The sequence below is a fragment of the Ictidomys tridecemlineatus genome, chromosome 10 (assembly GCF_052094955.1).
Source record: "Ictidomys tridecemlineatus isolate mIctTri1 chromosome 10, mIctTri1.hap1, whole genome shotgun sequence".
NCBI classification, from domain to species: domain Eukaryota; kingdom Metazoa; phylum Chordata; class Mammalia; order Rodentia; family Sciuridae; genus Ictidomys; species Ictidomys tridecemlineatus.
The window spans coordinates 119,077,708-119,091,607 of record NC_135486.1 but is presented as its reverse complement, the minus strand read 5'-3'; the positions used below and the strand labels follow the sequence as shown (position 1 = coordinate 119,091,607).

Sequence of the window (13,900 nt, the reverse complement as noted above, 5' to 3'; positions counted from 1 at the left end):
GCAATCTTTCTTCAAGTTTCACAACTGATACTAAATTAAGCTGTGAAGTGCAACCATGCTAATTGGCAAGAGGCACATGACAGACAATAATGGGGTAAAGGTTCACTTCTTATTCCAATTAATTACAAAAGAGGATTTTTTTAATGAAGGAACAAACTCCCACATACACCATATGGACCCTGAGCACCTAGATTGACAAGCACCTCTCTGGCACAGTGGGACACCGAGCCGCCATCTTGCAAAGACCTGAGGGAGATGAGGTACTCTGGCCTATTGGCATGTCAAGATGTCATATTCTCAAGTCCAATGAGGTGTCTTAATACATTTGAATACCTCTTTGGGTTCACCTATAGTGTATAGCAAAAATCCTTCAAATGAAGTAAATACCACTGAGTTAGAACTCTTTACAGAGTGCTCTTGGCTGTGGTCGTTGGGGTTTCTTGGGCGTAAGATCTGTTGGAGATTATGAGGCATACAAACTCGCCGTCCATCTCCACCAGAGTCTAAGCCACGGGGAAGAAATGAGGAACTGCAAACAGAAGCGGGCAACCCACTGTATTGAAGTCCTCAAGGACTGCCAAAGGACGAGTCCATTTGAACTTGAGACAAGGCTGATAGGAGGCCAGAGTGAGGACGTGCTGTTCCTGCCTGTCTTCACTTGAATTCTCTCCAAATGCAGGTCTGGGGTGTGGGCAGCCTGTTCGTGGGCTGACCTCCAGGAGCAGCAGCGAGAGGCGGGTGATGGGGGGGAGCAGGAGAAACCTACACTGGGCACATAATCGAGTTCCCTGTCTGTGCGTCCAGGCTCTCCAAATTTCCACCCTGGCCCATCATCAATGTGCATCCACTCACTCCCAAGGCCCCTGGTGGAGGGGAGCACCCATCTCCAGGACAGCCATGTGCACGGTTGAATGTCAAATGGTCCCCAGAGGCCTACGTGCTCATGGTTTATTCCCCAGGTGGTGCTCTTGGGAGGTAGTAGGGACTTTAGGAATTGGGGGTGCTCTCGGTTGTGGCCTTTAGGAAGTAGGGGCCTAATGGCAGGTTTTAGGTCACTGGGAGCATATTCTCTAAAGGGATTGTGGGACCCATCTCTATTTCTATTTTTCACTTCACCACCATGGGGTGAACAAGTTTGCTCCGCCATGTCTTCCTGCCATGATGAGCTGCCTCACCACAGACCAAAAGCAATGGGTCCATTGAATCATGGACTGAAACCTCCCATACTACAAGTAAACCAAAATACACCTTTCCTCTTTGTAAGTTAATGACCTCAGTTATTTTGTTACAGTAATGGAAAGCTGACTAACACAGCATACCTGCTTGATGAATGGTCTCCCACCAATGTCAGGAATGTCAAGGATACATGGGGAATGGGAAATGGAAGATCACTGTGGGCTCTTAAGAGAAGCTGCTATTGGACCAAGAATGTCCCTCCACAGCTGTGACCAAAACTGAATGGGAGAATAGCACAGAAGTTGGCAGCTTCCCCCTTCAACGCAGGTGCCAGCAGCACACAGGCACTGGATTAAATACTCCTCTCCCTTCAGAGGACACCTCAGGGCCTGACCCTGGGTACAGGGGCAGGAAAGGATCTATGACTCCTCTTACGGATGGAAAAGGGAAAGACTGAAGGTCTTTTCTAATTGTGGGCCAAAACAGCACTGGATTGGTTCAGCAAGTTCTTGTTAATGTGAAAATTCTTAATTTTAGAAGATCAACCTACTAAAATAAAATCTCTTTCTCAGATTGTGGGCTCCAGGCTGCCTTCCCCACAGTTACTCAGAGACCCGAAGGCCTTTCGTGTCAGGGTTCTGCCATCTTTAACATGTGGACTCGGCTCTCCACGTTAGTCTGCATGTTGGCCATCGCTGACTCCAAGGAAGGCTGGGGACAGCTCCAGACATGTGGGACAGACAGCGTCCACTCTTTGCATAAAGTCCCTCCACATGGCCCCAAGGATAGCTGGGTCTCAGCCATCAGATCCACCAGCCCCCTCCCTTAACAGGTGAAGAAGGTGAGAGGAGGACGCCTCTGCTCTGGGGGCGGGGAGTGGAAGCCCCTGCACCAGTGACCCAATGACAGCCGACACCTACAGAGCAAGGACTCCGTGCAGGGCACTCCTCTAGGACCTTGACGAGATTGTCACGGAACTTCACAGCAGTCTTATGCCGTGGACAGGATCGTTATTCTCATTTTACAGACGAGGAGACCAGGCAACAGGTGGAGAGTTTCTCAAGGTCTCACAGCCAAGTGGCTGCAGAGCTAGGATCAGATACAGCTGGAGGGCACCAGAGTCCAGGCTCCTGCCCCCCATGTTATGTTCTGCTCTTCCCTCTTCAAGGGAGTTGGGCTCCCTGGCTGATGGTGTCAACCCGTAGCCATCACCATAGAGATTCTTTGTTGCAGATTTTATAAAGTCCACAAGCTCATACGGCATGAGCACTCTGGATTTTTCTGCATGTGATTTCAGACCACCCCAGAGACACAAAGGATACACTCGATTTTAGTAAGCACGCTTCTCCTTACTAATGAGTCAGTGGTGTATTTTAAGATACAGAATATATATCATAATTTGTAAAACATTTATCTTACATTGTAAAATGCATATTGGGTTCACTAGCATGTTGGGAATGTGTGTGCCTCTGCCCCCCTGACAAAAAAATCCATATATTGAGACCCTAACCCCCAGTGTGAGCTAGGAAGAGGTGAGGCTTTTGGAACGTGATCAGGCCATGAGGGTGGAGCCATTATGAATGGGATTTGCTCCCCAAGAACAGAACTTCCTGACAGTGTGAAGTGAAGCTAAAGGATGCTGTCTGTGAAGCAGGAAGCACCCTGCACTCACAGAATCTGCCCAGTCTTCTCCTTGGACATCCCAGGCTTCCAAACTGAGAAGTAAGTCTCTGTGGTTAATAAAGCACCCCGTCTGTGGTAGTTTGTCGCCCAAACACACCAAGACAGCAGCCAAGGAAACCGACCCCACGTTGTCACCTCCTGCCTTTTGGCCAGTCAGTTCCGCCCTTCAGGATCCTGTCGCCGTGAAGGAGCTTCAGGGCTCTGTGCCTGCCTTTCCCCAGGTGCAGACTTGGGGGTCACTCTGCTCAAGCAGTTTTGTGGAAAGCTTGGCTGGCCTCCTCAAAGGCGTTGGTGGGGTCAGGCACCTTCTCAAGGCACCAGCCAGGACCTGTCCTGCATTCCCAGTCACTGGCCATGGCAGCGTGACGCCAGTCGCTGACTCCGGTTGCTGTTCTTGCTGTGTGCATATCTGTCTCCAGATCTCCTCATTTATTAGGACCCAAGTGGTATCGTTTAGGGGGCCCCCACTCCAGTAGGACTTCCTCTTAAAATACCTGACTACATCTGCAATCTGAGCACTGGGAGTTAGGACCTCAACATAAGAATCAGAGAAAGGGGGACCCTAATCCATCCTGTAGAACTGAAGAAGGGGTTCATAGGCGAGCATATTCAGCACCCCACATATGCACCAATCCAAACTGAATTCAAAGGAGAGCGAGTGTTCCCCTTCCCTGGAGGGATTCAGGATCTATTTGAAGAGAGAAGTTGGAGTCTGTTAAAAGTTCAGAAAGAGGCCCAGTTCTGAGCCATGTGGTTAGCCCAGCCCTTCATTCCTCATGGCAATTCCTTTGTAAGGTGTTCTTGTACCCCAGCCCTATGGATGGGGAAACCGAGGCCCGTGGAACTGAGAAACTGATGTGACTCCATTTTTGAGAAACCAGCTTCTACCTCAAGGGCTGTCCTAAGGAAGAGGGCATGATCCTTGTCCTTGGAAAAACCCTTGGAAAAGCACTCCTAGGCACATACCCACCCTGCTGAGTTGTTTGTCTGCAAATAACAGGAGAGATCTGCAGCACCAGGTGTTCCTGACTCAGTTAGGCTAGGTGAGGACCCATAGCAACCCCTTAGCAACCTCCAATCAGCATGAGACAGGGAAAATACCTGGGATGCCAGATGACCCCCCAGTAGTTTATGGTGGTTGATAACATGTTGGGAAACCATATAGTTTGGCACGTACACCCCTCGTGATCTAAACCAATCAGTTCAAACAAATCCCCCCCTTGTACTAACCAATCACCCCTACCCAACTTGTTCCCACCAGTGAATGTGCTAATCAATGTTAAGAGTTGTTGTTTGATTTTCCCACGGTATGGAATGATTTGCTGTGTGTTGTTATGACGCATAGTGTATCCCCCCAAAACCTATAAAATCTCACTGAACAAAGGACCGGGACTCACTCCCTGGGACTGCTGCGTCGGCAACGGTTGTGAATCCAGGCTCAAGCTTGCAATAAAGACTCTTGTGTGATTGCATCGGATTCAGCTCCTGGAGGTCTACTGGGGTCCCACAAATCTGGCATTACAGAATCAAGTGGTTTGCTTGAGTTCACACAGCTGATGGAGGTGTCAGGATTTCAATCCACATCTTTTGGATCTGAGCCTCCATCCCTTCTCCTTGTGTCTTCCTTACACCCCAGTCACGCTACTTCAGCGTAGCACAGGGGGACCACGAGTTCTTAGGTTCTTAACTTTTATGATTTATACTCAGAAACAGTGTCGCAGACTGAATCATTCCGTCTTTGTTTCTAGGCTGTAAAACCCTCCAGAGAAGCCAGATCAAGAGGCAGAGCATGTGGTGTGTTAATCTGCAAGGAGTCAGCAAAATCCCTCAGCCTGGCAGCTTGGACAATAGCAATGTCCTGGATCAGAGACCTGGGGCTGAAAGGCCGCAGTCACGGGGACAGCAGGCCTGGCCACTGAGGGCTGTGGAGGGGAGTCCTTTGATGCCTCTCTCCTCAATTCTGGGGCGCTGCTGGCCACGTGGCACCTCACCTTGGAGATGCGTTGCTCCAGCCCCCACCTGCGCAGATCTAGTTGCAAAAAGCGCTTTGTCTAAAGTACAACCTGGAAGAAAATAGTCAGGGGAGTGAAAATTGGGCTTGTCCTTTATCTTTGACTTGAGAAGGGCTGTGAGTCCCAGCAGAGGGATATCCATGCCAAGTCTGTCGGTGGGTCAGCAGAGCAGCAGTTCCCACCGTACTGGGAACCAGGGAGTGGGGGCCCTTCCTGCAGGGGTGTCCTTGTGCCAGGGCTTCCTGTCTTTACAAGGTCACCGGTGGCACTCAATTACAGCAACCCACCCTGAGGACCTCATTTTCACTTGATTATTCCTATGAAGACCCTGTTCCCAAGTCAGGTCACATTGAGTAGCACCAAGGATTAGCACTCTTAACATGTCCTTTGGATGGGAGGGGAGGTGACAGAGTTCAGCTGATATCTCCAGGAGGCACCGGAATTCTCTGCATCACGGAGGGAGTCATCCATTGATTTTAATAGGAAAGTAAAAGGCTCAGTGTCCGCTGTGGAGCCAGTCCCCAGGGCTCAGGTCTATAAACAACCAGCAGGGTGACCAAATTCATCCCTCAGTTTCAGGGAATGGGGTCAACTTCATATCTTCTCAGTTCAGAACTCTCTCAAGGGCAGGATCTCCCTGGGACCCCCATAATTTGGAGAGCCGTTGGTCTGCTGACTTGGAGCCAAAGTCCCCCTGGTTAGGAATTCCCATCACTTCTAAAGTCAATGGAAAGGTCAAGGCCTATTTCCAAAGAAAATGTCACATTCTCCTTTCTATTTTCTTCTGGGTTGTATTTTACACAAAGCATTTTCTGCAATTAGATATCTGTAGCTGTGGCTTATTTCCTTTACCATTAATCTTTTATAAACTGTGAAATTAACAAGCCTCCCCATGACCAACCTGTGAAATCTGCCATCTCTCACTGCCATTTACTGCAGGTCTTAGCTGGAAGATGCTCCACCGATAGCATTTGGGCAATTTTGATGAATGTTTCTCTCTTTCTCATTACAAGAATGCTAATCTTCTGACATCCCTCTCTATGTACATTCATTAAAGGACGCCAAGCCCTCCACACTGTGGTGGAGATGAGATTCAGCCCTGTACTTGCTGACATTACGGTGGTCGGCTCACACGGAATTATCTGATGATGGGGTATTAAAGAATTAGGTCAAATAATCTGGATCAACCTTTGGGATTAAAGGATCTGTGGTTGTCTTGCTGACCGATATTTTGAAAATCTAGTTATACCCAAGCACACACAGTGTATTCATTGTTCAAATTGTGATGTGAGCGAAAAGTTAGGAATGCTGTAGGCACTGGAGAAATAGAATCCTGGCTCTCCAGGAATGTGCAGCACAGGGAATAAATTGAGGCCAAACACATTAACAAGTGCTGTCCTCCCTGGGAGGACAGCAGGTGGGATGATGAGCTCCTCATCCCACTGGAGGGAAAGCACTTTTGCTCACAGGAGGCCTACGACGTGGGGATGAGGAAGAAGAGGTTGTCAAGAAGCATTTGAAAACTGGACACCATCAAAGTTCTCCAGAGAAACAGACCAGTGGTAGACAGATGAGGATGTCGACATACAGAGACTTATTATCAGGAATGGGCTCCTGTGGTCCTAGAGGCTGAGCAGCACCAAGCCCTGTAGGCAGCAAACTGGAGATGGACAGAGCTGGGGTGGAAGTGCCAGTAGGGAGCTGGCAGCCTACAGACCCGAAAACTGATACTTCATTCTGAGTCCCAAGGCAGAAAGAGACTTGTCCCAGCCCAAGCCATCAGGCAGAGAGTCAGTCTTTTTGATATCTTCAGGCCTTTAGCCAATTGGACGAGGGCCACCCATGTCAGGGAGAGCCATCTGCTTCACGCAGTCTACTGAGTCAGAAGTTAACCTCACTGAAAAACATCCTCACAGACTCAGCCAGAATAATGCTTAATTAAATATCTGGGCACGCCATAGCCCAGTCAAGTTGACTCATAAGTTATGCATCCTTGTGGAATTAGTGGAATTGGTGGCTGTGGGGAGTGAGTTGAGATTGAGTCTAAGGTTTACAGATCAGGCAACTAACACGGTGTGTAGAATGGCCTTAGGAAGAAGGGTATTGTGTGAATCTGCAACCAGTTGGTGAAGCTCTCCCCTGTGTCTAGTGGCTGGTTTCTCTGAACCTTGACTTCTCTCTGTTGGGTGCACTTCCGTGTAAGATCTTCACAGTGATGTCATGTTCAGGATTGACAGATGGCAAATTTCTCAGTCACTTCAAAAGCACATTCTCAGTCTGGCTGGGAGATGCTTTCCATCGTCTTCCGCAGAAGGCCTGGGCAACCACGCTGTGCGCCAGGGGTAGGAATTGTGGGCAGCAAAAGTGTGTTGTGGGCGGGAACTAGGAGTCGACGGGCCTGGAGAGAGAGAAGAAGGCTGGTGTGTGAGAGGAGCAGAGGCAGAGTGAGGTCCAGGTCCTCTCCATGCTGTGTGAGGCCAGAGGAGCCACCTGCACAGAGCCACCCATTCAGGCGTCTGGAAGAGGGCTTGATACACAAAGATGACCGGAGGCAGTGAGATCCCTGCTCATGGGAACGCTGTGAGCTAGACCCACAGATGCTGCAGGCCAAGTAGAAAATGGCATGATGCAGAGATGATCCCTGGAACCCGATGCTGGTTGCAGCAGACGTTTGGGAGCAGAGACCCTGAATCAACCCCACCCGTAACAGAAGGAACCAGAAAGATCCAGGGTGTGGCCGTTTCCACTCCACCCCAGGGCTGGCCCCACAGAGCTTCCCAACACCGCCATATGCCCCACTTCCGAGGAAACCTGAGTGAGGGTCTGTTTCCTGTCAATAGGAGAATGGGCCAGGAATCCACGGGGATGGCCAGAAACCTGCCGCGTTACAAGAGCTCGGCTTCATCTGAGAAGCGGGGACAGACACTGTGGCCCCTGGAGACGTGAGTCTCTGCCCACCCATAAGGGAGGTGAGGAGCCCGGTCTCTTACCCAGGCTGGGACTCTGAGCCCTGTGCCTCCCTGCCGAAGGTACCCAGAGGAACCATTCCCTCTCTTCCCCGGGCTGGCCCTGCCCCTCCTGCCAGCGCTGTCTGTCCCAGGAAGCCCCGTCCTTCCCTGAGCCTGCCTGTGGTCAGGACAGAGTCCGCCCAGCTCCCCCAAGACAAGCCCACTGGCCCCTCTCTGGAGCCTTTTTCTGTGGCACAACCCAGCAGGGGGAATGACAGACACGTTGAATTCACACACCCTTCGAGGACCTAGCCTACCTTCCGGGACTCTTCCCAGCATCCCCAGCGCTGGGGGCTTTCCCCCCCGCTGACAGATGCCCCCAGCCCTCAGACCTGCCACTCGGAAGACCACCCAGCAACACTGTCTCCTCCAGCAAGGTTTCCAACCTCTGGGGGTCAGAGGGCAGGCAGGATGGAACAGGGTGGGCCAGCCAGAGGCCACGGTGGGACCCCCATTCTCGTGGAGCTCATTGGCTCTTTAGAGACCCCCACCCCATCATGCTGGACCTTGCCTCACACAGGAATGTCCCTTGGGGTTCTCTCCTCACCCTGCCCATCCCACAATGTGCCTCTGAGGTCTAGAGGGGCTGGAACCATAGGTAACCTAATAGCACCCCGTCTCCCAGTTTCCCACGACTTACTCAGGGTGAAACCCAAAGCCTGGGACATTTTCTTTCCTTTGCCCCGTAGCAGATGTGTTCAGCAAGCGATCATCCTGCAGGATGTGTTGGTCTCGCTCCAGGACCTCCTGCTTCTGCAGAATTCCCTGCAGGGAGGGGCTTTCCTCTGGAATCCAGGGGCTGCCTCAGCAAAAGCCCTTGAAGGACGGCCAGCTCCCTTCTAAAAGCAGAGAGTGGTGCACAGAGTGTGGTGCTCCTGGGGTTGGCAAGCGCTCAGCCAGGCCTCAGTCCACACATGTTTACTAACCACACAGCCTGGCACTGCCCTGGGTGCCGAGGATGGACGGTCAGTGAACGAGACAGGTAGCATCTGTCAGAGTGCACAGGAAAATTCCTTTATGTCCTTGAGCGCATGACCTTGGGCAATGTGCTTTATCCCTCTGAGCCTGCTTCCTCTCCTGGTATGTAAAGATCATGGTGTGAACTTTCTGGAATGTTAACCTGAGGAACAGATGCAGCCACCCACGGTACGGTGCCTAGCACTTCCAAGGCATTCAGAAGCCTTTAGCGGACACGTACAGCTTTCCCGTCGTGACCTGGGATTCCCAGGAACACCCTCAAGCAGAGGGGAATCACCTTATGGCACCATCAAATTCAGATTGGGGGTTTGTGATCCAGACTGAAAATACTCAAAGTATAAAAATTCACAGATGATGGCAGAAAAGCAAATATAAACCTCTTTATGTGGTTCCCCGGTTAATTTATTTCCAACTTTGTCTTAAGTGATATTTCTCGCCAATATATATGAGATGGAAAATATCTAACTAGAGTTAAAATTCCTGGTGAATGCTCCAGATCTGAACATGGGCTCCCGTGGGTGCTCCTGAGCAGGTTGGTGGTGTGCTACTGCCCCCTTGTGTGCAAGCCTGGCCAGCAAGATCCGGAAGCAACCCAGCAGGCTTTGGCAATTTTTTTTTTTTTTTTAGCAAGAACACTTAAGAAGGAGAAAATGGACTCTCAAAAATCCTCTTTATCCAAGATCAAATAGAATAAAACCCAATTAAGTCAGTGCAGCTGTCGGCTGTTTAAGCAACCCAAATGGCACATCCTCCCCCTCCTTCCCCACAGGCTCTTTCTCTCCCCAATGTGTATTGGACACCCAGCTCCATTTACAGGAAATAGATCCATTAACCCCAGAGACAGGGGAAAAATCTCAGGATGAGGCACAGGGCTTGTGCGTGCCCCCGGATGGCCATCTTGAAGCCTGGTGAGAGAGATTGCTAGGGATCATAGGCTCTGCCCAGAGCAGTCTCTGGGGCAGTGGGGCAGTTGGTCTGAGTTCTGTTCCCTGGCCACTAGGAGACTCCCAACGCCTCTGCTCAGGCCAGGAGAGAGTTAAAATTGAGTACTAACTGTACAATCCAAACAAGCCACTTCCCTCTGGGGGCCTGGGTCTTCCCCTCTGTCCTTTGTGATGACCGATGGCTTTCCCCCAGGGGTCTTTGTTGTTTGGATCAAAAAAACGACTAGATTGGGTCTCTGCTAGGAGCCTGAGACTTCAGTATCATACAATCTAGAGGGAGAAAGGAATCGATGGGTTAACTGACAGCACAGAACTGGACAGAAGGAAGCTCAGGTACTGCAGGTCACAGAGAGGGCCCAACAGAAAGTTGGGAAATGCCTCCCTGAAGAGTGACAGCTGAGCTGAACCTTTAAAGATGTGTCAGTGACTCCGCCAAGAAGCAGGTAGCTGGGAGCCCCAGGCAGAACTCACACACCTCGGGGAGCAGGATGGTGTTCAGCAGGACGTCAGGAGGGTTTGGGCAAATGCGGATGTCACCGCAGTGACCAGGGGTTGGATTGCAGAGGACATTGCATGCCAGCCAACAGACGCGTCCTGGAAGGATGAATCACGGGGCTACAAGGGCCCTGACATTTACCAGGGCAACAGGGGCAGGTACATCCGAGGGAGGGGACTGGAAGCAGAGAGCCCAGCTGCAGGCTGGTGTGGGGTTGGGCAGGAGAGACCAAATCGATTGAAAGCTGAGAAGAGGTGACTGGAGAATTATCACAATGAAAATCATTAGGTCTTAGAGATGGTGTAGCTGCCACCATCCTCCTCCCAGGAGCCCCAGGGGACGACAATACTGCAGGGCTTCTGCATTCTGGGGTTATCTGGCTCCCAGTTGCCAAAAATGGTCCTCCTGCAGCCTTACTCTGTCTCTTGCTTCTGAGGATAGGTGACCAGAAGGTCTCTGCTCTTCCCACCTTTGCATGTTTCTAGAGGATTCCAACCCATTGCCAGAAGTGTAACAGTTCCAAGTCCTACGCAGTGAGCATTTCACCAGCGTATGGTCACCTGGACACTCAGAGGTGAGGAACTACGAGGCTTTGTAGCACAATAGTAGCTGGCTCAACCTGGCCCTGCGTCCAGAGCCCACCTATTCAACATGGCCACAGATCCAGAGCCCAACAGCTCAACCTGGCCACGGGTCCAGAGCCCACCTGCTCAACCTGGCCAAGGGTCCAGAGCCCTCATATTCAACATGGCCATGGGTCCAGAGCTCACCTGCTCAACCTAGCCATAGGCCCTGTGCCCACCTGTTCAACCTGGCCATGGGCCATGTGCCCACCTGTTCAACCTGGCCATGGGTCCAGAGCTCACCTGCTCAACCTGGCCATGGGTCCAGAGCTCACCTGATCAACCTGGCCATGGGCCCTGTGCCCACCTGCTCAACCTGGCATGGTCCAGAGCCCACCTGTTCAACCTGGTGCCGTGCCCACCTGCTCAACCTGGCCAAGGGTCCAGAGCCCACATATTCAACATGGCCATGGGTCCAGAGCTCACCTGCTCAACCTGGCCATAGGCCGAGTGCCCACCTTCACAACCTGGCCATAGGCCCTGTGACCACCTGCTCAACCTAGCCATAGGCCCTGTGCCCCCTGTTCAACCTGGCCATGGGCCATGTGCCCACCTGTTCAACCTGGCCACAGGCGCCTTGCCCACCTGCTCAACCTGGCCACGGGTCCAGAGCCCACCTGTTCAAGGGCCATGGGTCCAGAGCCCACCTGTTCAACATGGCCATGGGTCCAGAGCTCACCTGCTCAACCTGGCCATGGGTCCAGAGCTCACCTGCTCAACCTGGCCATGGGCCCTGTGCCCACCTGCTCAACCTGGCATGGTCCAGAGTCCACCTGCTCAACATAGCCATGGGCCCTGTGCCCACCTTCACAACCTGGCCATAGGCCCCATGCTCACCTGCTCAACCTGGCCATAGGCCCTGTGTCCACCTGCTCAACCTGGCCATAGGCCAAGTGCCCACCTTCACAACCTGGCCATAGTCCCCGTGCCCACCTGCTCAACCTGGCCATAGGCCCCGTGCCCACCTGCTCAACCTGGCCATAGGCCCCGTGCCCACCTTCACAACCTGGCCATAGTCCCCGTGCCCACCTGCTCAACCTGGCTATAGGCCCCGTGACCACCAGCCCAACCTGGCCATAGGCCCCGTGCCCACCTGCTCAACCCGGCTATGGGTCCAGAGCCCACTTGCTCAACCTGGCCATGGGTCCAGTGCCTTCCTGGGCCTGTGTCATCACCAGCTGACTGCTCTGTGGGATGTTGAGTCTTCCTGCTCAGAATCCCTGGGTCTTATCAGCAATCTGTTTAGGGGATGCTGGGAGGCGTCATGTCTGGGAGTGAAGAGTTAGACTGAGTGCTGTGTGTATCCTGTGGACAAGCCACTTCTCTCCTCAGTGTTCCCATCTGTCCATTGGGATGGAAATGGTGTCCTTCTGGGGCCTTTGTCAGGAAAGGACAGGTCATAGAAGGGGTCCATGTGCTTCCAAGTTCAAACCATCCAGTGGGTAGCTCTGATTGCTTCCTTCTAAGTGGACCTTCATGGAGACCGAGACTGGGGAGTCCTGTCCCTTTCCCACTCCTAAGGAAAAAACCTCCAGTTGGTTGATTCCCCCTGTACACTTTAACCACTGTGTGACCATTTGAAAATACCCAAATATCTTTCCTAATTTTCCTACAACCAAAATCTTTGCAACCAAGAAAATGGTAGCTTCCAGATGAAAGTGCATATATCCACTGGGTGTGGGTCACCAAGGAGAGAATTGGGTTTAAGTGGTTAAAAAATGGATTATTTACTGTTATTCTCAACCACATGGATGGGTTTTACAAACATATTGTCAAATGAGAGAAAATAAACACAAAGCTATACACCACACTGTCCTGTCCATATAAAGTCCCAATACAGGCAGAAGCAATCAGTGCCGCTAGAAATTAGGAGAGTGGTTATTCTGGAAATAAGGGCAATGACTAGAAGAGGGAGAAAGGGGCTCCGGGGACCTGGTGCTCTTCTTCCTCTTGAACTGGGTGTCAATTATGTGAGTGTAGCCAGTTTGGGAAATTATATAGTACTTCATGAAATTATATAGTACTTCAATATTCATTCTTCCTGTAAGATAAAAGTCTGCCCGTGATCACTATCCTGAGCCACACCCAGCTTCTCTAATGATGGTGCTGATCCTTGTATGTATCACTCTGACCACTGACGGGATTCCGAATGATTTCTCTCAGACTGAAGAACGAGTCAACCAGAAAAAGTCAATGCAAGCAGCAGCCCTTCCAAGCATGCAGAGGTTCATCAGAGGCTCCAAGTGCTGTTGGGGACATCGCCAACACACACAGCCGTTCAATCCCAGGGCTCTCCGTGGATATCGCCACAGGCCTCTCTCCAGGGTCGAGTCTCCTTTGACTCAGAGATTATCAACAAGGAGGGTTTCCAAAATGAGTTAACACCCAGGTCAGGCCCAGAGGCCTGGGTTAGCCCAAAAGGAGAGCTACCTAAAGGGCAGGTCCAAGGAGGAAGAAGAGGTGGAAGGTTGAGGCACGAGATTGAGACGCAAAAGTGTTCACCTTGGCAAACTGCAGCATGCTGGCTGGAGGGAGGGAAGCAAGGAATCATGGGAGAGGAAGGGTCAAAGTCAGCTGCAAAGTGGGTACTAAGTCCCAGACCTAAGGGGAAGAGAAAGACCAAAACGAGGGAATGAACTTCCAAATGGAAGTCAGAGGATAGAGAAGAGAAGGTACAATGGCCGGCAGTGAAGGCATGAAGTGTTCAGAACCAAGTCTGAAAACAAGAGGAGGAGAATTCCTGTCTTAAGGAATGCTTCATGTGTTGGGAGGTCAATTAAAACAAAGCGACAGGACAGGCCATCCAGAGATGCAGCATCTAGACGAACAGCCAAACTCTGAGAAATAAAGCATCCAAACAAATCTTTGCCTCCTGTTTTGTTTTGTTTTTTCCAGAAGGAGGGTTCCCTCTAACCTAAGTTCATCCCCAGGTGCTTTTGGGTCTCCAAGGAAGAGTCTGGCCTGGTGAGATCTGGAGAAA

General features: G+C 51.3%; 1 long non-coding RNA gene across 2 annotated transcripts in view; it reads right to left on the bottom strand.

Annotated features, from left to right (window-relative positions):
- The window catches only part of LOC144367476 (uncharacterized), a 36,455-nt gene extending 27,635 nt beyond the window's left edge, over positions 1-8,820 (bottom strand). For both annotated transcript variants that reach the window (XR_013426892.1, XR_013426893.1), the window contains exon 1: positions 8,520-8,820. This is a non-coding gene — a long non-coding RNA (uncharacterized LOC144367476). The remainder of the gene's footprint in view (positions 1-8,519) is intronic.
- Between the last annotated feature and the right edge of the window lie 5,080 nt (positions 8,821-13,900).